This window comes from Malus sylvestris, chromosome 13 (assembly GCF_916048215.2).
Source record: "Malus sylvestris chromosome 13, drMalSylv7.2, whole genome shotgun sequence".
Taxonomy (NCBI): Eukaryota; Viridiplantae; Streptophyta; class Magnoliopsida; order Rosales; family Rosaceae; genus Malus; species Malus sylvestris.
Genome location: NC_062272.1, coordinates 9,615,778 through 9,641,209, shown reverse-complemented (window position 1 = coordinate 9,641,209; position 25,432 = coordinate 9,615,778). Strand labels below are relative to the sequence as shown.

Here is a 25,432-nt window from a genome sequence, read left to right as displayed (position 1 = left end):
ACTGAGAGACTAGAGAGTGTAGAGACGGAAGAAATATCCGAGACCGCCGAAAGAGAAATGGAGAACCCGAGAAACCAGTCACCAAAAAAGCTAAGCCAGCTAGTTCAACATGGAGGTCGGAAGAGCCTCCATGACTATAAGCCACGCCCCACAGGTTGAATGAGTCGACCTGGCTTCAGCTTTCCCGGCGACTGGCTTCGAAGCCCAAGTTACCGGGGCCAAATCTTTTGACAACAAACAGAGTACCATAGAAATTCCCACAGCATCATTTGAAATAATAGTACCCTAGGTTACCAAAGTGCCATTAAACGTTTGTCACTCTGCACCAACTTTTGAAATCAAATATATTATGAAATTGAGGACAAAGGAAGGTATCTGCCTTCGATGAATTTGAACAGAACGCAGGTAAATAAAACCCCTCTAGTTTCAAGTTACTGGAATCTAAAAAGATTGTCATCTGATATTCTCTCATATCTCATACATCATTCCGACCCTCAGAAGCCTTGTCCGTGGGACTGCCATTACTTCCTCCCCATGCCTAAAATTTTTCCTCAAGAAATTGTAGGCATAGTTGACAATTATCTTCTTGAACAATGATGATTTCTCTTCTGCCACCACTTCTGCCTCTCCCAACAGATAAACTATATCCTTGTCCATAGCTTCTTGCACAAACTGCATTTCCTCCTCAGCTCCTCTACTGGGTGCAGAGACAATTCTCCTGGACGGATTCGTTGAGCTAGCAGCACTAAGTGACTGAATGGACCCTGATGAAACCCGAGGTGGGTTAACTTGTTGTATTTCTTTTTCAGTATTGAATGACTGTCCATTTGTCACTGCCTCCTCGGATTTCTCTGTTGTTCCTCCACCAAGTATGAAGTGTTCGTTCTGGATAAATTCTTTCAAATTCTCAATCAATTGTTGCTCGAAATCTTTGGGTTCCTCAATTCTGTCGTTGTAGCCATACCTAACTACACAACGAAACATCCGGTACTCCCTTGGCTCCAACTGTCGAAATATAAACCTCTCTTCCAACGCAACTTTGCTGATCGGGATAGGCTTGACCGACACAATCACTACAGCCGAGTGGATGGATGATATGTTAGAAACATAGTGTTTGGGTTAAAACTTGAACTTTAAGCTCAAAAGGGGATAGCCCAAAAGAAGATCCAGAAGGAAGGAAGCCGAAATCTAGAATAAGGGAGAAGCCCTTTTCCTGACTAAGTGCAGATCACTTAAGCCATTTGCTCACCTACCTAAGATCAAGTGGTGTAGACTAGCCAGCTAATAAGTCAAAAAGTACTTTACAATGGCAGTACAAGTAAAAAGCTAATGAGTCACTACCCTTTAGCTGCATGTGGGCAAGATTAATGCCCCATGCAGTCAAGCCAAATCATCTATAAAAGGGGAAAGAGAAATAAAAGATAAGGACACTCAAACAAACAAACAAATACATAAACTCTGCTCAAGCCAGATTTGCATACGAAACTGTAGTCAGCATCAAGCCTTCATCATTTTCGGGATCAACCTTCACCAAAAAAACCTTTGTAAAAGCTCTGCTACCCTGTCTAAATCTTGTTGTAGTATCGATTCCCTCCTGTAAACTTATCCCCCAATCTCCCCTTCTAGCACTCAAATCCTTTGTAAATCACAAAGTGAGGAAGTTGTAAGATGATCAGCCTCGCCCGACCCTCTTTGTTTTGTCTTTTCAATCATAAATCTAGTAATATGATGTATACTTCCATCTGCATCCAAGTTATTTTTAGCAAGTTTATGATTAAAAGGCTTCTAAGTTCTAACCTCTCGGGCATACAAGATTGATCAATTAAAAGTCCTTGGTCTCAAGGCATGAACAAGAACTTTTTGTGGACTTAACCCATCCACGACAGTCCTTGATAACAAGAAGTCCAAAGTTACTTAGGGTGCAAGTAATCAACCTATTTCTCAGTTTTACTACTGTTATACTATGATTGCCATAGAACGCTTGAGTATAGAATTAACTCTGATGGGAAGTCTCAAGACCTATACCTAAGGCCCTATAAAGGCACATATCTGGGTTCGTTCTGCTCTTCGGGCACGGGCAATTAAAGGATAACAGTTATGATACTTCTGCAACAATGAAACAACCAATATATATTCAAGTACTTAGTTAGTTTTGATTGGAAGCCTCAAGGCCTACACCTAAGGCCCTACAAAGGCACATTTCAGAGCTAAATCGGTCTTTCGGGCATATATAACATATGTTTTACATCTGTCATGCTAAAGATGGCAGTGGCACGCCTGAACACTTAAAGTTAATTTTGATTGTGAGCCTCAATGCCTACACCTAAGGCCCCACAAAGGCACCTTTCAGAAGTAACTCTGTCATTCTCTTACAACCCGCCAATAAGCAGAAGCCCGACAAACAATATCAATCGGTGCCAACCTCTTGAGGAGCACTGTGCTTGTTGGCCAGGAAACTTCCCCATTGGAAATTCCTCCAGACGAACATAGTTTTGGCACGCCCGGTGGGATACACATTGAAAACTTGTATGTCAAAGAAGAAAAGCCATAAAACTTTTCGAAAGAGTATAAAGTACGAAGCATCTCAACCTTCGTTAAAGATGACAGATCAGCCAGGAAATCCTTCTTCTCCATCAGGACAGGTGATCTTGGAAAGCCCGACTTCATCTGGAAGGTCTGAAGGAAAAGGAACTAACGAAGAACTACAGGCTACTATGATACAAGTGTTGAAGAGCATGGAAAAGATTTCTTTGGAAACCAAGGGAGAAGTAAGCAGACTTTGTACCTTAACAGGGAATTTACAGAGGAGACTAGATCTGGAGTTCTCCACCCTAAGAAGTGCTCAAGGAGGTGTGATGAGTCAGGTTACCTCTAGAAGTGAACTAGTTATTCCTCTATTTCCGTTATTTGAAGAAGAAAAGGATAGGGGAAAGAAAAAGAAAGTTCTTAAAAGAGGTCAACCCATGATTGAATCGGTTCTAGAGAAAGAATTCTCTAGCTTCCTATTATTATCATTTAATAATATGAAGTAGAGTGAACAAAGACCAAAGTATGGGATGCCTATAATGATTGGAGAATCCTGCGGAAAAGAAAGCTTCACAACTTCAGATAAGCCTCATCCTTATAGGCCACCCCCGTTGGCTAATAAGGGAGGAGGATGAGTCAACTGGAGAAAGCCCGAATCAAAGAAGGAAGCAGGTGCGGGCACTGACCGAAGCCCAAGGAATGAGTTTGCTTTTATCTTCCATGATAATAGGATTACTAAGTAACTGAGGGAGGAGTTGGCTGAATTAAAGAGGACGGTGGGTCATAATGCTCAACCACGAGCTCGTCCAGTATTCAGGGTTACCTATCAAAAACCTTATCCTGAATACATTGATGAGCAAAACCCTTTTCCTCTCAACTTCAAAATGCCTGCATTCCCAACATTCACAGGAGAAGATGGCAGTGTATCCTCTAGAGATCACATTTTCAAATTCTCAAATCATTGTGTGGCATATGAAGACAACTCGAATTACAAGTTGAGGTTGTTTGGAAATTCATTGGTAGGGCTAGCATCTCAATGGTACTCTCTATTGCCCCTTAACTCTATTGCCAACTGGGGGCAAATGAAGATGGCCTTCCATGAACAGTTTTACAAAATAGAGCCAGAAATGACTATTAATGACCTGGTTGAAGTCAAACAATACGACCATGAGTCCACAGAAGATTTCATGATGAGGTTCAGAAAGACAAGAATGAGATGCCAATTCCTTGTTAACCAAGCTCAGCTTATATCGATTGCTCAAAGGGCTTTGAGATTACCTTTGAGGAAAAGGTTCTATGACACGCAATTCAACGAGTTACATGAGTTGGTAATCGCCACCACCAAGTATGAAAGGTTGCTACTAGAAGAACAGCAAGTGAAGCATACTTCCAAGGTACCTCCTTTTTACAAGAACAAAGCCGCAATTCATCATGTGGAGGTGGAAGAAGCAAGGCCAGAGCATGAAGATGATCATGATAGAGGGGAAATTGATGTTTGTGCTGCTGAAATGACCACGCCTTTCAAACCATTGATAGTGAAAGGATTGGTTCAACCCATCAAAGACCAGAAAATCGTAATGAACGCTGGAGAGTTCGTCCCTATGAAACCTCCCAAGTACCAGAGTTATTCATTTGATTTGGCCAAAGCACCTGAGATCTATGAAGAACTGGTGTGGGCAAGAGTAATTTTGCCCGACAGTACTAAAAAGATACCTAAACCAGAAAAGCTAAAGGGAAGAAATATTGCAAGTTGCACTATACCTTTAACCATTCCATAGCCAATTGTGTCCAGTTCAGAGATTGGATACAAGACCTTATAGTGAAGGGAAAGCTGTTGCTGGACAAACCCCAAGCCAGTATGATGGTTGATACAAACATTTTCCCAGAAGCCCCTATCAACGCGATCAACCTGATTTGGGGGTCATCATTTGTTGCTCCAACGCCCCCACGAGAATAATAATTGCACCAGAAGAGGGACCAAGTGATCATGATCAGGTCCTGAAATTGGTATAAGTAAGGGAAGCAGAAAAGAAAATAAAGAGGGGGCAGGGAGTTGCCTAAATATATAAACATGGGGTTTTTGTTCAAACAATTCCATGAGCAAGGCAAGTAAAGGTAAAACACATGTTCATTCTGATAAAAAAAAAAAGGGTTACAAGTGATCATAATCCAACATATTTACATCTTCACTCAAAGTAATTATTCGGGAATGATAAGTCTGCATGATTGTAAAAATTCTACTAGGTTCAGCCAGAACAGTGTTGTTATTGATAAGTTGAGACCTAGTGTGCTCTAGCTCTGAGTTTGACTTCTTCACTTCTTCAATTTGATGTTTAAGGGTGCCAAGAAGAGATGTTTGCTCAGCTTTCAGAGCAACAAGTTGTTCTTCTAGCTTTTGGATTTCAGAAGTTACCACTTAAATCCCTTTTTTTTGTCAGCAAGCCCTCATCCATCAACTGTTCAACCTGAGCAGAAGTACTTGATTCTTTCTTCTTAAAACATCTTACACGATTGACTTGTCTCTCAGCTCTCTGATGTTGATCCATGAGAGCCCTCAAGTTCTCAAAGAAAGAGAGGAATGAATCATGTTAAGTTTTGGATAGCTGGCCGTAGGGCTGGGCAAACGGGTCCTGGACCCGCGGGTAGGGGCGGGTAATGCGGGTACGGGGCGGGTACGGGGTGGGTACAGATATTGTAAATTCAAAAGGGGGCGGGGCGGGGTGGGTACATGTAAATAACGGGGCGGGACGGGTACAGAAATGGGAAAATACGGGCCCCCGGCCCGGACCGTTGATTCTTACCTTGATTTCCTATGTTGATTTCCTACCATTGATTTCACCTTCTCTCTCTCTCTCTCTCTCTTATTCTTGTCCGAGACTCCTAAGACTCTCATTCTCAGACTCACTTCCTCAACTTTCCATTCTCTCGATCTCTCCTCCCTCGATCTCTCCTCCTTGAATCTCCTTCAACCTTCCAACATGCAAAATCTCCTTGAATCTCCTTTATCGCCGCCACCATCATCATCAGACCTCGATCTAGGGTTTACACTGAGGCTTCGCCGTCGATGAGCTAGGGTACCGCGAGGTGGGCCTGAGAACTAGGGTTTACACTGAGGCGGTGTCGGCGATGCTTGAATCCGACGACAATTGATCCATTTCTCTCTCAATTTGTCTGATTCGTTCTGTCAAAGTCCTCTCGAGTCCTCTCAATCCGACGGTAATTGATCCATTTCTCTCTCCTAATCCCAACTTGATGTCTCTGTCTCCCGACTCCGGTCATCGAAGATGGCGTCGACGATGACATGAGGCTCCAGAATCCAGATCGGAGATGCTCCGAGGGACCTGAGGGATAGTAGAGATAGAAGATGGACGATGATGGCGCGACGACGATAGCGAGCTCGTCGATGATGGTGGGCTCCAGATCGACGAAGATGACGCGACAACCACCACCCACCACCACTATCGAGGACAGTATCATCCTTGCGAGTTCTGGGTTCTGTTCTGTTTTTTTTTTCCTGTTTATATGTTGATTGTTGTTTCTTTTCAATTTTGATGTTTTGATCATTGTTTGGTGGTTGGTTTTGTCTGTGTGCATGATTAAAGGGGTTTGATTTGTTGTTTTTGCATCTGGGCTTTCATTTATTGCTTGATGTGCAGCTGTGCTGTTTGTTCTCGTATGTGGTGGGGAAGACGACCTCAACGAGGTCGTCCCTTCTATGGCTAAAAGAAAAAATGGGTACCCGTGGACCAGCCCGAACCGGCCCGTTTTAACCGGGCCGGGTAATGTCCGGTTCCTATACAAGAAAATCCAATCCCCGCCCCGTCCCGGCCCGTTTCGTTTAAGCTCCGGTTCCTACAAACTTAGGTTCGGCCCGGCTTGCCCCGGCCCGTGCCCAGCCCTAGCTGGCCGGCTTTAAAAAGCTCTATCGTAACCTTTTCTATGTCGTGAAGAGCCTTGAGGCTGAATGATACTGAAAAGTCCTTCTTCACCCATTCTTGAAATGCTCGGGGTTGCTCTTGAAAGCCGGAAGATTCAGAAGAATGCTTTGAAGATTTCAGCCTTGTCTCAAGTTGCCTGAATTCTTCAAAAAGTTCGGGCAAGTTAGTAGTTGTTGAAAATGAAAAAGAAAGAGGAGGGGTTCGTACTCCAGTTTCTTCTAATGAGGGAGTGACCACTGATTAGGCCAAATTTCCAGTTTCGGTCCCAGTCCTCTTAATTCCAGGAAAGGAAATCCCTGTATCTCCAGAAGTTGAAAGAGGCTGGGGGAACTTCGTCTTATGCACCAAACATGGGGGAGATTTGCCCGAAACCTCTCTTAGGGCCTGCTGCAAGAACCAAAGAAGAGCAGGTTATAACAAAAATGACAGTTTAAGGTAGAGAGAAGCTTTGGAAAGAAGAAATATACCTGAATGGGACCTGGGGTTTTAAAAAGAGAAGAATCATTACCACCGGTAGAGGAAGAAAAAGCTATGCCCGAACCTTCACCAATGCCCTAAGAGCAAGGAAGAAAATATCGGTAATATCGGAAATATCGGTAGTCCGAAAACACGGAAATATCGATGGAAATATCGGTAAAATATCGATATCGATAAAAATTACATGGAAACCACGGAAATTGTAAGAAAAACTTGGAAATTTTTATTGAAACTTTGTAGGATGTTTATTTAGTCAATTATCTATTAGTTTATCACAAAAAATTGGAAGGAAATGCATTGCATGATGGATTTAACATTATCAAGTTGATTATATATCGAGCTGACAAACATTGTGAGTGTAGAAAATATGTAGTAATTAATGAAAGAAGTCTAAACACACCATAATCATTTATATATAATGAATTAGTACAATATTTGGAGGTTTTATTTAGGATATTAAAAAAAAAAAAAGGGAAGTGAATAAAATGATGAAGACTAATGTGCCGAATTTGACATTTTAAATTTCTTACACATAAGCATGCGTCTAGGCATTGAAGTTCCAAATTATAGTATATCAATTAACGATTGAAAATCAATACATTGAATAAAACTAAACTTTAATTTGGATGCCGATTATGTTTTTTCAAGTTTATATAAAGTAAAAGAATTGAATTTTGGAAGTCAGGAGTGTGTCAATTGTTTTATAATTCGTCCGAATACATATATCAGGTTGCTACTCAACGTAATTTGAAAGTATATCTAGTGCAAGGACTTGTCTTTTTTTGCTGATAAGCAAAGGGTTTGTAGCTTTTTTTGCTAAGCAGTAGAACATATTATGTTTGTTTAATCTTTAGCATTTGATGGTTGTCCACAAATATAGGATAGAAGGCCCCAAATTAGATTTGGCTCTTACCTAGTTGGAGTCACAAGTTCACATGTACCAGCCCTTGAGGCAATACGTTTTGGTTTTCCGGCCAAACCACGGCGAGTTGGCCGGCGTGCAAGGTATCAATCTCTTCGTCTCGTCGAGTAGTACAACTTTCCTTTTTGTTTCACTTAATTTCGTTAAGTATTGAAAAAGTTATACTCATTTGAATCTTACCCAGTTTCCGGCGACCTCAGTGGCTTTCGAGGCAATTTCTGGCCAAACCACAACGAGTCAGACATCGTGTGAGGTACCATTCTCTTCGTCTCTTCGAGGGCTACAACTTTCCTTTTTGTTTCACTCAATTTAGTTGCGTATTGAAAAAGTTATACTCATTTGAATCTTACCCAGTTTCCGGTGATCTCAGTAGCTTTCGAGGAAATTTCCGGCCAAACCACGGCGAATTGGCCGGCGTGCAAGGTATCAATCTCTTCATCTCGTCGAGTAGTACAACTTTAATTTTTGTTTCACTCAATTTCGTTGAGTATTGAAAAAGTTATACTCATTTGAATCTTACCCAGTTTCAGGCGACCTTAGTGACTTTAGAGGCATTTTCCGGACAAACCACGATGATTCAGATGTTTTGTAAGTTACCATTCTCTTCGTCTCTTCGCGGGCTACAACTTTCATTTTTGTCTTGCTTGATTTGGTTGAGTTTTGACAAAGTTATGGCCGTTTAAAGTGGGTATGAATTTTCGGCCGAAATTCCTATTTTTTTTCCTTGGTCGAGTCCCACATCGCCCAGCGAGGGCAGTGAGCATGCCAAGAATGCCTATAAAAGGCACATTCACTTGGTGAGAAAATCATGTCTTGGTTAGCCTTTTGGGGCTTTGATCAAGTGTAGTATATGTTGATATTTTCAACATTTTAAAATATTTTTGAATATTATATTACGATATTATCGATGTTTATACCATATTTAGGGCCTCGTATTTTTGGGCCTTGGGCCTTGTATTTGGGCCTCACACTAAAGCCCATACTTTGTAAAAGAGGAGGAGCCCCTTATTCTATAAAAGGGGACTCCTACCCTCATTCTGAAGGAGGCCTCACTCTCACTCTCACTCTCAGATGCCATTTCTGAAGCCTCTCACCCCCTCTCAAAGCTCTTCACTCACAGAGTTCCTTCTCTCACAAATACTCTCAGATAAATACATATTCAGTGTGGACGTAGCCCAAACCTTGGGGTGAACCACGATACATCTTGTGTCATTTACATTTCATGCAGATTCACGGTCGGATTTACGTTGTACCAAGACCATCCGGTTTTGTGCATCAACATTTGGCGCCGTCTGTGGGAATCGACACAAAAAGCTATGTCGGTTCTCTTTCATTTTTTTCATCACCGCCATGAATCTGCAGAAACCAAGAACCCAAATCTTTCCCAGAAAATCCCCACAAACAACAAGCCACCATGTTATCTCCTCTCTTTTTCTCTCTCTATTTGTTTCTGTATCCTCATATAGAGATCTGATAAATAGTGTTTGGTGGTGTAAAGATACAAATCGAACGGTCCAGATCAACCCCAAACTTCTTCACCTCCGTGTGTTTCTGAAGCGCCAGATATCAACCCCAACCTTCTTCGTCCGACAAACTTAAAAAGCGGCAAAGCTTCATCCCAGGGTCGCTGATCGACCTAGCCCGATCGCGGGGCATCGATCTCGTTCGGATCGACACTAAGCACTCGCTGGCAGATTGGGAAGCGTTCGAACCTGACGAAGATGATGAATGGGTCAGGCCATGGACCAGGTCCGCACTCTCGGGTCATAGATCGGGTCATGAACCGGGTCAACGACGCCCGCCTGGAGAAAGCTCTGGCCGTCTGCGAGGACCTGTTTGAGGACACGATCGATCAGCTCAATGATTCGCCGACCTCCGCCGACAGCACTACAAGAAGCTTCAGTCACCAAAAGATTGGGTGCGCAGAGAGATTTTGTATGTATGTAAGCCACCCGTTGGTCCATCCAGAAGAGGCCCCGCCCACGACTAAAGCGACAGCCCAGAACGCTCTCAGAGTGAGAATAAAGGACGTCCAAGGCATGCCTGGCACCCTCAGTGGGCTCGCCCTGCATCTCTGCCACCACAACTCTCACGACCCGTTTGCATTTCTCGGGTCTGATGGGTTAAGACCTTCTCGAAATGATGCTGTCGAGACTACCAACATCTGCCTTCTTCCACCTTACTTCAGTGTGCAAAAGATGGAAATCAGGTGCATCTTCTCCCAGTTTTAAGCTTGCCTGCTCTCAGATCCCATTTCGGGATCCATGGTTTTTTAGAGTGTGAGAAAGCTGTAGTTAGTCATCCTGAACCCCACGATCTGAACTACCACCTACTACGCCGTCCGCCATGGGGCCCACGCCATCCTCACTCTCCTCCTCCTTGCTGAGATCACGAGCGGCTGCCAGAACGCCTGGACCCTTACCTGGTTTCGAAGGGCCGGTTCGCCTACCGCAAACAAGCATGTTTCCTTCTGAAAAAAAAGCTTTACAGAACAAATGGACGCAAATGATAGTATGGAAGTGGGAGAAAAGCATGAGAATGGTGGAAATGTTGAAGATGCATTGCAATCAACTGATGATCATGCAACTGTAGCCAATGAACAAGAGGAGGAAGTTTCTGATTTTCCATTAGAACGCTGCATGAGGATAGTCCCACATGATCAAAACGGAGGAGCTTTCTTTATTGCTGTCTTCCACAAACATTCTGCTTTGCCAGGAGCGAAGCAGCAATTTCTCGAGGCATTCATCAACAAGAAAAGCAGAAAGCAGCTGTCACTTTGGCTGCAATTATTACCACGGAAATATCAGTGTTAAAACCAACTGGAGTCATAAAAGCTATGGATACCAAGCAGCTGTCATTTTAGAGAAAAGCAAGAAAAGCAATGGCAATTAAAAGGTTAAAGTCAGATGGTCTCCAAGGCCATAGAACATGGGTGGACAGAGAATGAGCAGAAAGAGAAAGCAAAAGCAAAAGATTATTCCCTTGTCTGTCATCTGCCAAAAGAAAGAAAAATAAAGAGAAAGCAAAAAACAAAAGCAAAAGAGAAAAGCAAAAGATTTTTCTATTATTATGATTTCTTACCAGGTGAAGATATAGAGATAGGGCAGCAGAAAAACACTGCAAAAGCAAGGAATAAACACCTCACCCGAATGATGTAATTTATTTTTATTATCTTTCGGAGACATCTGTATAAACCCCATCAGAGGGTAATATGTATAAACCCCATCAGAGGGTAATATGTATAAACCCCATCAGAGGGTCAAAAAAAAAAAAAAAAAAAAAAAAAAAAAAAAAAAAAAAAAAAGGAAAAGCCCAAAACAAATGGCTGACATGTTGTGGAGGGCAAAGGCCCATAGGCCTGAAATAGCACCAACCAGGTCATCAAAAGTACGCCCAGTACTCCGCAATTATTCGGCAACCCGCCGTTATTACCACCAACCAGGTGATCAAAAGTACACCCAGTACTCCACAATTATTCGGCAACTCGCCGCTATTACCACCAACCAGGTGATCAAAAGTACGCCCAGTACTTCAAGTCATACATGAGCATTGCTCATGTCAATCATACATAAACATTCATGAGCATCACTCATCCAATCATACATAAACATTCATGAGCATCACTCATGTTAACATTCATGAGCATCACTCATGTTAACATCCATGAGCATCACTCATGTCAATCAACATAAACATTCATGAGCATCATTCATGTCAATCAGCTTCAAAGACTTCATTTACAGAGCTCTAGCTTCAAAGACTTCATTTACAAGAGCTCTAGCTTCAAAAGCTTCATTTACAAGAGCTCTAGCTTCAAAAGCTTCATTTACAGAGCTCTAGCTTCAACAGCTTCATTTACAAGAGCTCTAGCTTCAAAGACTTCATTTACAGAGCTATAGCTTCAAAGCTTCACTTTCAAAGCTTCACTTACAAAGCTTCAGTGCATGGTCTACAAAGACCGCCTCCGAACAACCGCCACTTCGGCCCATACATGGATTCAATTTGAAGTCTCCAGCCAACAGACTCTATTGACCGAAGACTTGGGGGACTATATTATGTACCATATATTGGGCCTCAACTGGGCCTCATGAAAAATATTTGGGGGACTCTAGCCCATCACTTATGTATTGAGGAGTGAGCCCTTATTCTATAAAAGGGAATCCCTCACTTTCATTAGAGAGCACCCATTATTCATGTACTGAGGAGTGAACCCTTATTCTATAAAAGGGACTCCCTCACCATCATTAGAGAGCATCAACTCTAGCCCATCATTCATGTATTGAGGAGCGAGCCCTTATTCTATAAAAGGGACTCCCTCACCTTCAAACGCCGCAAGTCGAGCTAACCAAGGCAACATAAGCCACGAGCCGAGCAGCCTCACAACATGTGCTACTTCTAGTTGAGCATCATTTCAGATTGGGCACCGCCTCATATCGAGCATCAGTTACTTCGGCCCACACATGGACTGAATTTCAAGTCTCCAGCCAAAAGACTCTCTTGACTGAAGACTTGGGGGACTACTGTTTATACCATATTTAGGGCCTCGTATTTTTGGGCCTTGGGCCTTGTATTTGGGCCTCACACTAAAGCCCATACTTTGTAAAAGAGGAGGAGCCCCTTATTCTATAAAAGGGGACTCCTACCCTCATTCTGGAGGAGGCCTCACTCTCACTCTCACTCTCAGATGCCATTTCTGAAGCCTCTCACCCCCTCTCAAAGCTCTTCACTCACAGAGTTCCTTCTCTCACAAATACTCTCAGATAAATACATATTCAGTGTGGACGTAGCCCAAACCTTGGGGTGAACCACGATACATCTTGTGTCATTTACATTTCATTGCAGATTCACGGTCAGATTTACGTTGTTCCAAGACCACCCCGGTTTTGTGCATCAACAATCGATAATTTTAAAAATATCGTGATATTATCGATAATACCGTGATATTTTGACGAAAATTATTTGGATAGTTAAAAAAATTTTGGATCTCTAAAAAAACGATAATATCGGCGATATTTCGCCGATATTATCGATTTTTTCTTCCTTGCCTAAGAGCATCCAGAAATTGTAGCAGTTGTTAGTAAACAGGTTATGAGAAGAAAACAGAAAGAGAAAATGCCTCTATACCTGGGTATGAGGAGAAGAAGGAGTTTAATCGGTAATAGCTATTGGGCAAGGCTTGCAAGATAGCTACCCTTAGGGTCACAGGAATCTCAAGGGCTACGGGTTCTTCAAAACTCACCACTGATGGTCGTTGTGATTCATGCATTGGAGATGGCTAGAGAAAGGATAAATAGAAAGTGAATATGGGCACAATGTATAGAAGTTCAATGTCAGGATAACTGCCTACCGAATTGCTGTCCTCATCCACAAAATGCAACATGACCCTTGTTGCTAGATTAAATTGAGAAGCGGGAGTTGCCTCCAGGGCAGAAGGAGAAATATGAGACTTTGAGGGGGGGGAACCTTGGCTAGGCAAGGGGGCAGATACCCCAACCTGGATAAAAGATAGGAAGAGAAAGTTCGGTCATCTGTTCGAGAAACTATAAAGTTATTCAAGATTTAAGAATGAGGGAAATGCACTTCTAAAGGATTAGCCCGAGGAAGAAAGACACTTGTTTTTCTGGCAAATGATAAAGAGGCCTCGGGTGGAAGAATCTTTTCCCTTATGACCTGAATTAAGCAATCATGTTCAAAGTACAAGCAAATACCTCAAGCTTCCTAAGGGTGATATTCTGCGGATCTTCAGTTTTTTGATGCATTTCAGCTCCTAGTGGATCCTTCCTGAATGCAGTAGTTGGTTTCTTGGAAGCCTGAGGCTCTAATTTCAAAGCAAACAGGGACAATTAGATAAAGAAGAAGGATGGCAGTCCGATAAAAAAAAAACACTTACTTGAAGACTTTTGTTTCTTTATGCTTGCCTTATAAACTAGAATCAACGAGGCTGAAGACTTGGAAGCCTGAATAGTCTTTGACCTCTTATTCTTTCTGGTGGGGATTGACCGTTTAGGTTTGGGTGGTGATGCAGATTCAGATTCTGAGGTCTCGACCACAACTACTTTCCTCTGCTTAGGCGTTTTGATGTTTGCCTCAGGTACGTCTTTAGCTTCTGAATCTCCAAAAGATTCTGAAACATCTCCACCTTCTCCAGTTTCTTGTCTTTAAGCCTCTATTGCAGCTCCATGAAGAACTGCTACATCAGCTGAATCATTCTCTGATTCAATGGATGTTGATTCAACATCTACTTAAGCTGTAGGATCAAGAAAAATGAGACTTAAATAAAGTTTAGGGTAGATAGAGACAAAAAACTTTGAAGGAAGACAGATTCGAATCAGGGAGAGAAATACCTATCAAAAGTAACCGGTTCTTCGGTTGAATCATTTCCTTCCAATTTTCAAGTTCGCCCGAACTTGGGTATGATTTGAGGGAGAGTTGGCTAAAAAGACGGTCGTGAGTTTCTCGCAAATCTCCTCCATATTTCTTAGTCCATTTGGCTTCCCACCAGGTGAAGAAGAGTGAAGTGCATTCGAAGTTAAGAACTATAGACTTTCGGGCAACCTGATTCATAACTTCAAGACTTCGTTGGGCTGCTCGAAAGGTCACATCTGAAGGGGATAGTAACCTAAAGGAAGTGCCACAGTGAACAGAATCAAAGAATAGGATGGGAATGGCTTGCCTAAAGCCTAATTGCCTGCTACAAAAATTAGGGTGATATACTTCCAACCCACGATCATAGCGGTTGCCACGAACTCCCCAGGCTATGTCTATTGGTTGAATACAATTGATAAATTTCTGCCTGTAAAATGAGGTGGCATCTTCCCCGGAAGCATCTTGGAAGGCTTGGTCCGAGAACCAAGGATATCTCCTCAAAACTGAAGCGCCCCACTCTAAGTATAATCGGGCTCTACAAACTTTGAAGAAATAAAAACAGGCAAAAGTAGAGTGATATGTGGGAGCGGCTTCAGCTAATATTCGGGCAGGGGCCACACCTTATGGGAATTCTAAGTTAACATCCCGAAATTATGGGAAATACCATTGGAGCCATATTTGGATCATCCATATGGGTCCATTCAGATTGGTTTCAAATGGCTCACCTTGATTCATTTCAAAGAGGAGGTGATAAAGATGAGAAAGAAGAAACAGACCTGTGGCTACATCATCAAAGTTGTGGATCCATTCAACCTTCACCCCTTTAGATTTATTTAGGAAAACATGCTTGTTGAGCCAATATAAGAGGAAGTACATATGTTCCTGATCTTTATTGGCATGAGAGGAATCTGCACCAAAATTCTCCTTTACAAAAGGGATGAATCCCTTGAAAGAGGTCCCGTAACTCTTAAAAGTCGCAGAGTTATATTCTAATCGGAGAAAAGAGGTGGAGGAACCGGATCTTTCAGCAATTAAAGAAGAAAAAAGAACCCAGTCTTAAGTAACATCTACAATCTTGCCCGATGGTCTTAGCCCGAAAATTTGGGCCATATCTAGAATAGTTGGAGACATGGGACCCATGCGAAAATCAAAAGTATTTGTGCCCGAGTTCCAGAAAAGAAGAGAAATAACAAGCAGTTCGGGCTTGGGAATAATGGTAGTTTTTGAAAGCATTATTAGTTCATAAATACCATTGTTCATCCACTTCTTCTTAAAGGTTAGTTCTAGTTCATCAATCCACTGAGTCCAAGCTGGGTCGTTCATTAGAAGAAAGCCACGACGATATGATGACCACTTAGATGAAGAGATGCCGGACTTGGCCAAGAAAGGATTTGGGGTAAACCAGTTACCCCTGGGCATATTACTCTTTATCACAGCAGGGACGTGAGAAATCCATGCAGGACCCAAAGATTGTACCCCGTGTGCTTCAAAGAAAAGTTCAGAGTACAAACCTGCCCGAGGGCGATGCAATCTGTTGAGTAAGCGGAGTAAAGTAGCGATGCCTTCACCAGATTCGTATGATAGCTGAACTTGGCCGGATCCTGAAGCCATTTAATAAGTTTGGAAGAGGTGTGACAAGAAGGTGATGGGAGCAAAAGATATGGGGTGAAGAGCAAAAGGAAGTCGAAAAGGGGGGGATTTCGTATTAGGGATATTTGATGTTTCGTGGGTCAGTAGAGAGATCGCAAGTAAGTGACGGTTGTTTTTTAAAAGGGTACAAATCCCAAGGAAAGACGTGGGTATGAAGAACGCCTATTCAATCAATATTGGCGCCTGGAATTCCAGCCTGAATTTTAATTGAAGGGGGCACTGTTTGGGTTAAAACTTGAACTTTGGGCTCAAAAGGGGATAGCCCAAAAGAAGATCCAGAAGGAAGGAAGTCGAAATCCAGAAGAAAGGAGAAGCCATTTTCCCAACTAAGTGCAGATCACTTAAGCCACTTGCTCACCTATCTAGAGATCAAGTGGTGTAGACTAGCTAGCTAATCAGCCCAAAAGTACTTTATAATGGCAGTACAAGTAAAAAGCTGATGAGTCACTACCCTTTAGCAGCATGCGGGCAAGATTAATGCAGCAGGCAGTCAAGCCAAATCATCTATAAAAGGGGAAAGAGAAATAAAAGATAGGGACACTCAAACAAACAAACAAATACATAAACTCTGCTCAAGCCAGATTTGCATACGAAACTGTAGTCAGCATCAAACCTTCATCATTTTCGGGATCAACCTTCACCAAAAAAACCTTTGTAAAAGCTCTGCTACTCTGTCTAAATCTTGTTGTAGTATCGATTCTCTCCTGTAAAGTCATCCCCTAATCTCCCCTTCTAGCACTCAAATCCTTTGTAAATCACAAAGAGAGGAAGTTGTAAGACGATCAGCCTTGCTCGACAAGGTGAAAACCTTGCCTGACCCTCTTTGTTTTGTCTTTTTAGTCATAAATCTAGTAATATGATGTATACTTCCATCTGCATCCAAGTTATTTTTAGCAAGTTTATGATTAAAAGGCTTCTAAGTTCTAACCTCTCGGGCATACAAGATTGATCAATTAAAAGTCCTTAGTCTCAAGGCATGAACAAGAACTTTATGTGGACTTAACCCATCCACGACAGTCTTTGATAACAAGAAGTCCAAAGTTACTTAGGGTGCAAGTAATCAGCCTATTTCTCAGTTTTACTACTGTTATACTATGATTGCCATAGAACGCTTGAGTATAGAATTAACTCTGATGGGAAGCCTCAAGGCCTATACCTAAGGCCCTATAAAGGCACCTATCTGGGTTCGTTCTGCTCTTCGGGCACGGTCAATTAAAGGATAACAATTGTGATACTTCTGCAACAATGAAACAACCAATATATATTCGAGTACTTAGTTAGTTTTGATTGGAAGCCTCAAGGCCTACACCTAAGGCCCTACAAAGGCACCTTTCAGAGCTAATTCGGTCTCTTGAGCATATATAATATATGTTTTACATCTGTCATGCTAAAGATGGCAGTGGCACGCCTAAACACTTAAAGTTAATTTTGATTGTGAGCCTCAAAACCTACACCTAAGGCCCCATAAAGGCACCTTTCAGAAGTAACTCTGTCATTCTCTTACAACCCGTCAATAAGCAGAAGCCCGACAGACAATATCAACTGGCGCCAACCTCTTGGGGAGCTGCGTGCTCGTTAGCCAGGAAACTTCCCCATCGGAAATTCCTCCAGACGAACACATAGTGAGACACTATAGGAGGAATTCCTTGAACAAGCTCAGAATATAGAAGTCCAACACCTGGCACACGATTTATATGAGGGTTAGAAGCCAACTGTTTCATGTGTTCACTAGAAACCTTATTTTTGAGCTCAAACATGTATCTTTGCTTGTACACATGATGCCAAATCCCTATAACCACCATGAGGACATCATCAAAGCACAAAGGAGGGTATCCACCTTCAAAGAATTTGAACAAGACTGCAGATAAATAAGTCCCCTTAACGCCAATGGACACCATAAAGAAGATAGCAATCAACCATATGCTCGTCTTCCATACAACTAACATTATTAGAGTGAGCAAACAAGTGGTTATCACCATTACACTAACAACCGCAATTCCTGCATCACAAGAAGTTGCATGTCATTTTGCAAATTTATATGTTCAGTTCTTTACTATTCAAATGTTGGTGCATATAGTAAAAATATTTTTAAGAAGGGATTTTTGTAATATTTTGGGTGCTTAATTACCATATGCGTTGCTAATTTGATCACCAGTCTTGAATATGGCAGTGACTGTAACACAAGCAACCATAAGCATGTAGTTGACCTCCGGTATGTAAACCTGGCCCTCATATTTAGCGGAGGTATGAACAACCTTAACCCTAGGGAAACAACCCAGACTTAAGGACTGAGAGATAATTGAAAATGTTGCAGATATCATAGATTGGCTTCCAACAATAGCAGCAGCTATAGTCACGCCGAACATTGGCCAATACAAAGTTTCTGCATAGTGCCTGTAACATCCCACATCACCTAGAGGAGTGATCCTTATATGTATATTTATAATAGTTGGTCCTCTATAAAAATTTCCTCGTTTCCTTTTCCTAAAGAAACCAAAATTAGATCCACAAGTCTATGTACAACAATAATGGCTTGGGTAGTACTATTCGCTTACCTGTATTGCTTGGACATTAAAGTGACCAAGATCGGCAAACATGGCCTTATTGCCTGCATGTTTATGCCTCTTGCTAGTTAAACAATTCAAAAGGAGAAACATGGTTAAAAATAAAATATATCTATTTCTAGATAAATTTATACTTACCAGTGGTGCAGAGAACTACTCCCCCAAGTGAAATCCATGCTTGTTTTCCATTTCTATGGAAGTAACAAAAGATGTAGATTGGATTAACAGCACGTAATACAGAAATGTCATGTGTGATTAAGTTGTAAACGCTGATGCCACTTATGAACAAGAACCATAAGATGAGAATATGAGCAAATGTGAATCCCACTTTATCAGTTCCAAATTGTTGAAAAGTGAAGAGAATGATCAGTATTGCTATGGAGACCCCAACAACAACATCTGAAGTAATAGCCAATGTTACTGTTGACCCTAAAAACTATCAAGCCTACGTGGCGCACATGCCGAGTAACTAATGAGCTAATTACGTCATTTGGTTGATGCGGGGCGTGCCAACTTGTCAGTCGAGCTCGGCCGAGGAGTAACATGTGTTGATGTTGCGTTGAATGCGTGGCTGACTTCTTGATCTTTCGATTGCGGCCAAGGAAGGAACACATCTCGGCCTTTGGGTTCTAAAGTCTGAAGAAAAGGCTGCTAATTTTGTGAAGTTCACAAATCGTTGGCGTCGGATTCGGTCACAGTAATTATATTTATAAGGGTATAAGCACGTCGAATCGACACCAGAGTATAGGGGCACATATACTCAAAACAGATATACGTCTTGATGGTAAATGTGGTTCGGCCGTCAGAATGCTTAACTCTAAAGCTTACTTGTGAGTATCCAATCATAAAACAACTCGGCGTTCAATGTGCCGAGCCCTAGTAAATTGTAACACCTCACCTCGCCGAAAAGGCTAATAAGATGACCTCTGCCAATAAAGACCCGAAAGTCTTTCTCGACCGAGACTTGGATAGATAACCAATCGACCTTGACGCAATGCTGTTTATCCAAACTAAAGGTGTTCCGCGATTGGCTGGTTCTACGGCGATAGTGCTGTTTATCCAAACTGAAGGTATCACCAGTTGCCTTCACAGTGCTATTTATCTAAACTGAAGATGTGTTGGCGGAAAAGGAAAATAAAAATCTCAAGGTTGTTGAGAGGTTTCGCGAAAGCGAGGGTTTGCGCAGGGCAGTTTATGTTTTGAATTAGAGGGGGCATTAATGATGTCCTCCTCCCTCCATTTATAGTAGTCAACCTGCTTCCAATCGAATCACAACCATACTCGGATTAGAACTCCTTCTCCTGATCCAACCTTATCTCAGCCAATCCTACTCCTACTAGGACTTTGAACTCAACCCCCTTATCGGGCCGCATTCAATCCCAAACTTCAACATCCTTATCTTGTCGAAACTCCTTCTCATATCAGGATTCAACTACCCATGGATTCCTCATAGGACACGGCCGGCCTTGGCTATGTGGCCCATAAACCGGATGACCCCCAGCGACTCCTAAGTGCGGCCTCTGGGCCGAGAATAACTCTAAACTCAGCCCAAACTGATATTTTGGGCCCAAATAGTTACCAAATGTATCACTAAACGTTTAAGATACCAACAAAAATAAATAAATTTAATATGATTTGCATAGATATATAAGTGATTCAAAACCCTAATTTAAAGCCTCCTTTTCTTCCACTTTATTAGTAGGCATTTTATGGCGGTGTTACGATCGCATATAAATATTTCTCTACCTGTGCTTAATGATTTGATGCCTACTGATTGGATCCCGATCACTGCAGAAAGAACTGCATACGCGCACATTAAAATGTTTTGTCGGTTCTCTAGCAAGAAAATATATATGCTATAGTATACAATCACAATGCATTTATTCGTTCAATAAGTCCAGAATTCTATGCCATGAAACTAGTATTCAATTACCTGAAATGCAAGGAGTAAGAACCCCATCTCCAAGTACCATGGAAGTTCCCATAATGGTTACAAGGAAAAGAACATACTGGGCTATCTTACTATTCTCGAGCTTCTTCTTGATGGCTTGCGATCGTTTTAACCCGTTGGATGGCGTTCCAAGTTTGTAGTTTGATAGCCCCTTTCTTCTGGCTGGTTGTTTGGAATTAAGCTCACCATCGCATGCCGGCACAACAATGAATACAGTGCAAATGTCCCCCCTACGAATTCAACAAACTTAATAAAAAAAATTCAGAAGATTTGTGAAGGTTGATGCCATCATGTGGTATGATTGAGTGCTATCGTTAATTCAGTACTAGAAATCTGGTCACAGGACACCAAAGTGTATTGTGTCTTTTGACTCTAAAAACACAAATATTGGTGTCCTACAACAATAAAAAAGGTGCAGCTAGCCACCAATAATGTTATCTTAACATCACCATTATCATTGGCCCACAAGACGATTAAGGCATACTTAATCAGGGGTATGAGTGTTAGGGTGTAGAAGATGAGAGACAGGATTCCCACAACGTCTTCATGGGGGCCAATTCCTTGGGCGAAAGTGCTATTAAGCACAAAGAGTGGAGACGTCCCCATGTCGCCATACACAACACCTGTGCACTGAAATACCAAACTCTAAGTTCTCCGCCAACTTACATGCTGCTGAACACAAATAAGTAAATTAAAGTGGAGCAAACTAATTAATTAGTATAAATCTCAAGACTATGTCAAACTAAACCCTCAAGAAGCAAATGGTGGATCTGCGGTTGGGTTCAAATCATACCTTTCAATTTAAAGTGGTAATATCGCTTGTAATTAAAGAAAAATTATTAAAAAATATTGAAATGAACAAATAGAGACGTGCCCGTAGCTTTGAGCTTTGGGGCGTCGAAACTTTTCCTGCCTCCAAATTGAGGGAGTCGAAATGGCTCACAACTTTATTCTCTACCATGGACGTCTGTCGAGCCTTCTTTCTTCTTGCTTTTCAACTTCTCTACCAATTCTCTGAATTGGGTTTTATTTAAACACGATTTATACGCTTAGCTAGTTTTTGTACCATTCCCAAAATTTGATTGTGCCTCTACAATATCCATTGTACTTGAACTGTTATAAAAAAATGTAATAAATATAAAACGTGTGTCATGATCTCTTTTTTTATTTTTTGTTGTTGTTGTCCGATCATAATTTAATTAGTTCTCTGAATCTCTACCCATTTACATACTTAATTTGTCAAGGTGTGTCATTTCAATCGGTTTCCTTATTTTCTAACCCTACATGGAAGTTATCAATAAGAACTTTTGGCATGCATGGATGGATACACTAGTACAAAAACATGTTTGCGCAATGGAAACTTGCGCGACGCAGAAAATTTCGTCGCACAAAGTATGTTTGCGCGACGCTAAACACAAAACGTCGCGCAAAGATGCAAGCCTTAGTTGCGCAAAGGCTATTTGAGCGACGTTTTGTGTTTAGCATCGCGCAAAATTTTGGTGCCAAACCATCCCACTTTGAACCTGCGTTGCGCAAAGTATGTGGCGTTGCCCAAAGTCGACGACGGTTTTTTTTTTCTAAAATAACCACACACAAGGGCCTTTTTCTTCACATTCAACCTCTCTCTTTTAGACTTTCCATCTGTCTTAACCCTCACCATCATCACCTTCAGGTATTGTAGTTATTTGATTAATTAATTAACTATTTATTGATTACATTTATGTTTGAATTTTTTTATTTTTGTGTATTTATGTTTTTCTTTAATTATCTTTGTCAATGCTTATTTTTAACAAGTTGAGTTTTGGTTTTAAACAATTGAATGAGTAGAATGTATGACTAGGAGTATGAAGGATTTTGATAGGTTTAGGGAAACAAAAGCTAAGAAACTGCAAGCTGCTCAGTTAACTTGATCTAATTTAGGGATAGATTGATGTGTGCTAAAAAATGGATAGATTTCATTTCTCACAAAATTGGGAGGAGGAAACTAGAATGTTAGAGATTTAGAGAAGAAGCCAGTTTACAGTTTTGTCAAACCACTATTCTATTACGTGGTTAGTAATCATTTTAGGTGTAGTCTCTACCATTTACGATTTAGTATACGTGGTCTCATCATAAAGGTCCTTAAACAATAATTTTAAGGCAGGAGTGGAAGGGGTAAACGAGAAGTTAAAACTGTGGAACATAGAAAAAACAAAAAATAAAAACAAAAAACAAAAAACAAAAAAAAACTTTGCGCGACGTAGGAACACATGTGTATGATTTAGAATACGTGGTCTTATCATATAGGTCCTTAAACAATAATTTTAAAGCAGGAGTGGAAGGGGTAAACAAAAAGTTAAAACTGCGGAAGACGTAGGTCCACATGCGTCGCGCAAAGCTATTTTGTGCGATGCATGTGTACCTACGTTGCGCAAAGTGTTTTTTTTGTTTTTTTTTCCTTTTGCTTTTCTTTTGGGGTTGCCTTTTTCTTTTGTGGTATCTACTTGTGTAAATATTTTAAATTGATGATCGAATTAGTTCCTTGTATTCATATAGGATCCAAGAGTGTAGCTATAAATAATCATCACAATCGGAGTTAAAATAACCGTTAAATCGTGATTTTTTCGTTTATAACCGTCGAAAAGTTTTGTCCTGTTACTTGATCTCTGAATGTTTTTTTTTTGCCATTTTTGGTGTATGCGATCTCGAAGCATATACAAACAAGTTTGATAGTTGGATCGTTGAAACTAGTTTTGTACAATGTATCCCATTAAAACGATAGATTCCCTAACACTTATATTTTATTTATACTTTCATCAAGTATAACATAAGATTTTGTGGTATCCACTTGTGTAAATGTTTTAAAGTGACGATCGGATCGGTTCCTTGTATTCATATAGGATCCAGGAGTGTAGTGGTAAAAAATCGGAAAAAATCGGAGTTAAAATAACCGTTAAATTGTGATTTTTTCATTTATAACCGTCGAAAAGTTTTGTCCCGTTACTTGATCTCTGAAGGTTTGTTTTTTTTTTCCATTTTTGGCCTATGCGATCTCGAAGCATATACCAATAAGTTTGATGGTTGGATAGTTGAAACTAATTTTGTACAATGCGTATCCCATTAAAACGATAGATTCCCTAACACTTATATTTTATTTATACTTTCATCAAGTATTACATAAGATTTTGTGGTATTCACTTGTGTAAATGTTTTAAATTGACGATCGGATTAGTTCCTTGTATTCATATAGGATCCAAGAGTGTAGCTATAAAAATCATCAAAATCGGAGTTAAAATAACTGTTAAATTGTGATTTTTCGTTTATAACCGTTTAAAAGTTTTGTCCCTTTACTTGATATTTGAATGTTTGTTTTTTGCGATTTTTTTCGTATGCGATCTTGAGGCATATACAAACAATTTTGACGGTTGGATCGTTGAAATTAGTTTCGTACAATGCGTACCCCATCAAAATGATAAACTCACTAACACTTAGAGTTTATTTATACTTTCATTAAGTATAACATAAGATTTTGTGGTATCCACTAGTGTAAATGTTTTAAATTAACGATCGAATTAGTTCATTGTATTCATATAGGATCAAGGAGTGTAGTGGTAAAAAATATCAAAATCGGAGTTAAAACTACCATTAAATCTTGATTTTTTGTTTATAACCGTCGAAAAGTTTTGTCCCGTTACTTGATCTCTGAATGTTTGTTTTTTACGATTTTTGGCATATGCGATCTCGAAGTATTTACAAACAAGTTTAACGTTTGGATCGTTGAAATTAGTTTCGTACAATGCGTATCCCATCAAAACAATAGATTCACTAACACTTAGAGTTTATTTATACTTAAGTATAACATAAGATTTTTGTGGTATCTAGTAGTCTAAATATTTTAAACTGATGATTGAATTAGTTCATTGTATTCATATAGGATTAAGGAGTGTAGCTGTAAAAAATAATCAAAATCGGAGTTAAAATTACCGTTAAATTGTGATTTTTTGTTTATAACCGTCGAAAAGTTTTGTCCTGTTACTTCATCTTTGAATGTTTGTTTTTTGCGATTTTTGGCATATGCGATCTCGAAGTATATACAAGCAAGTTTGACAGTTGGATCGTTGAAATTAGTTTCGTACAATGCGTATCCCATCAAATTCAATGTTATATATACATTAAGTAGACTTAAATTTATTTATTTTGTATGTATAACATTTAAGAAATTGAATGGTATGTATATTTATTAAGTAGCTTTAAATTTATTGTTGTGGTTCGGATCGGATTTTTGTTAGAAAATATATTCTTGTGGGTTTTATGTAAAAATAAATAAATTTAAAAAGAATAAAGTCACTTTTTTGTAAATTTTATAACATTTTTTTTTAAAAATACCTTGCGCGACGTCATGATGTGATCGTTGCGCAAAAACACTTTGCGCAACGTCCAAATGTATATCTCCGTCGCGCAATTCCTGATAATTTTGGCGGTGCTATTGTTAAAAATGGGCGCCTTTTTAAAATTTTCCCAACTCTGGACAAAAGTTTTCCACACCCGAACTCTCTCTCACTCGGTCTCTGTCTTCCCTCTTGCTCATCTCGTCCTCTCTCTCCCTCTCTCTTCCACCCTCATCATCCTTCATCCTCATCCTCTCCTCATTCTCTCCCGTAGCCTTCCTCCTCATCTTCTTTATTTTGAACTCAGACCTCTCTCTCCTCTTCGCAAGCTCGAACCCTAAATCTTGAACCCGGACCCCTCTTTCCTCTTCCCATTCTTGAATCCAACCACCACCACTACTCTGTCGGTTGTCTCTCTCCCTCTTGTTCTAAATGACAGGCAGCCACCACCCATTCGTCATGCTCGGAGGCTCTCTTTGAAAGTAAGTCTAATTACAAATTATGAAATTGTGAAATTAAGGAATTTGATTGTGAATTGAGATGAATTTTAGAATTTAGGGTTTTAATTTGGGATAAATTAGTAGGGCATGGGATGTATTTTAGGGTTTAAAAATTTGTGAATGGGAATTAGGGTTTTAATTTTGAAATGGGGATTGAATTAGGGTTTTTAT

General features: G+C 40.5%; 1 pseudogene; it reads right to left on the bottom strand.

Annotated features, from left to right (window-relative positions):
• Nucleotides 1-330: 330 nt before the first annotated feature.
• Nucleotides 331-25,136, bottom strand: LOC126595223 (potassium transporter 5-like; annotated as a pseudogene).
• Nucleotides 25,137-25,432: the final 296 nt, after the last annotated feature.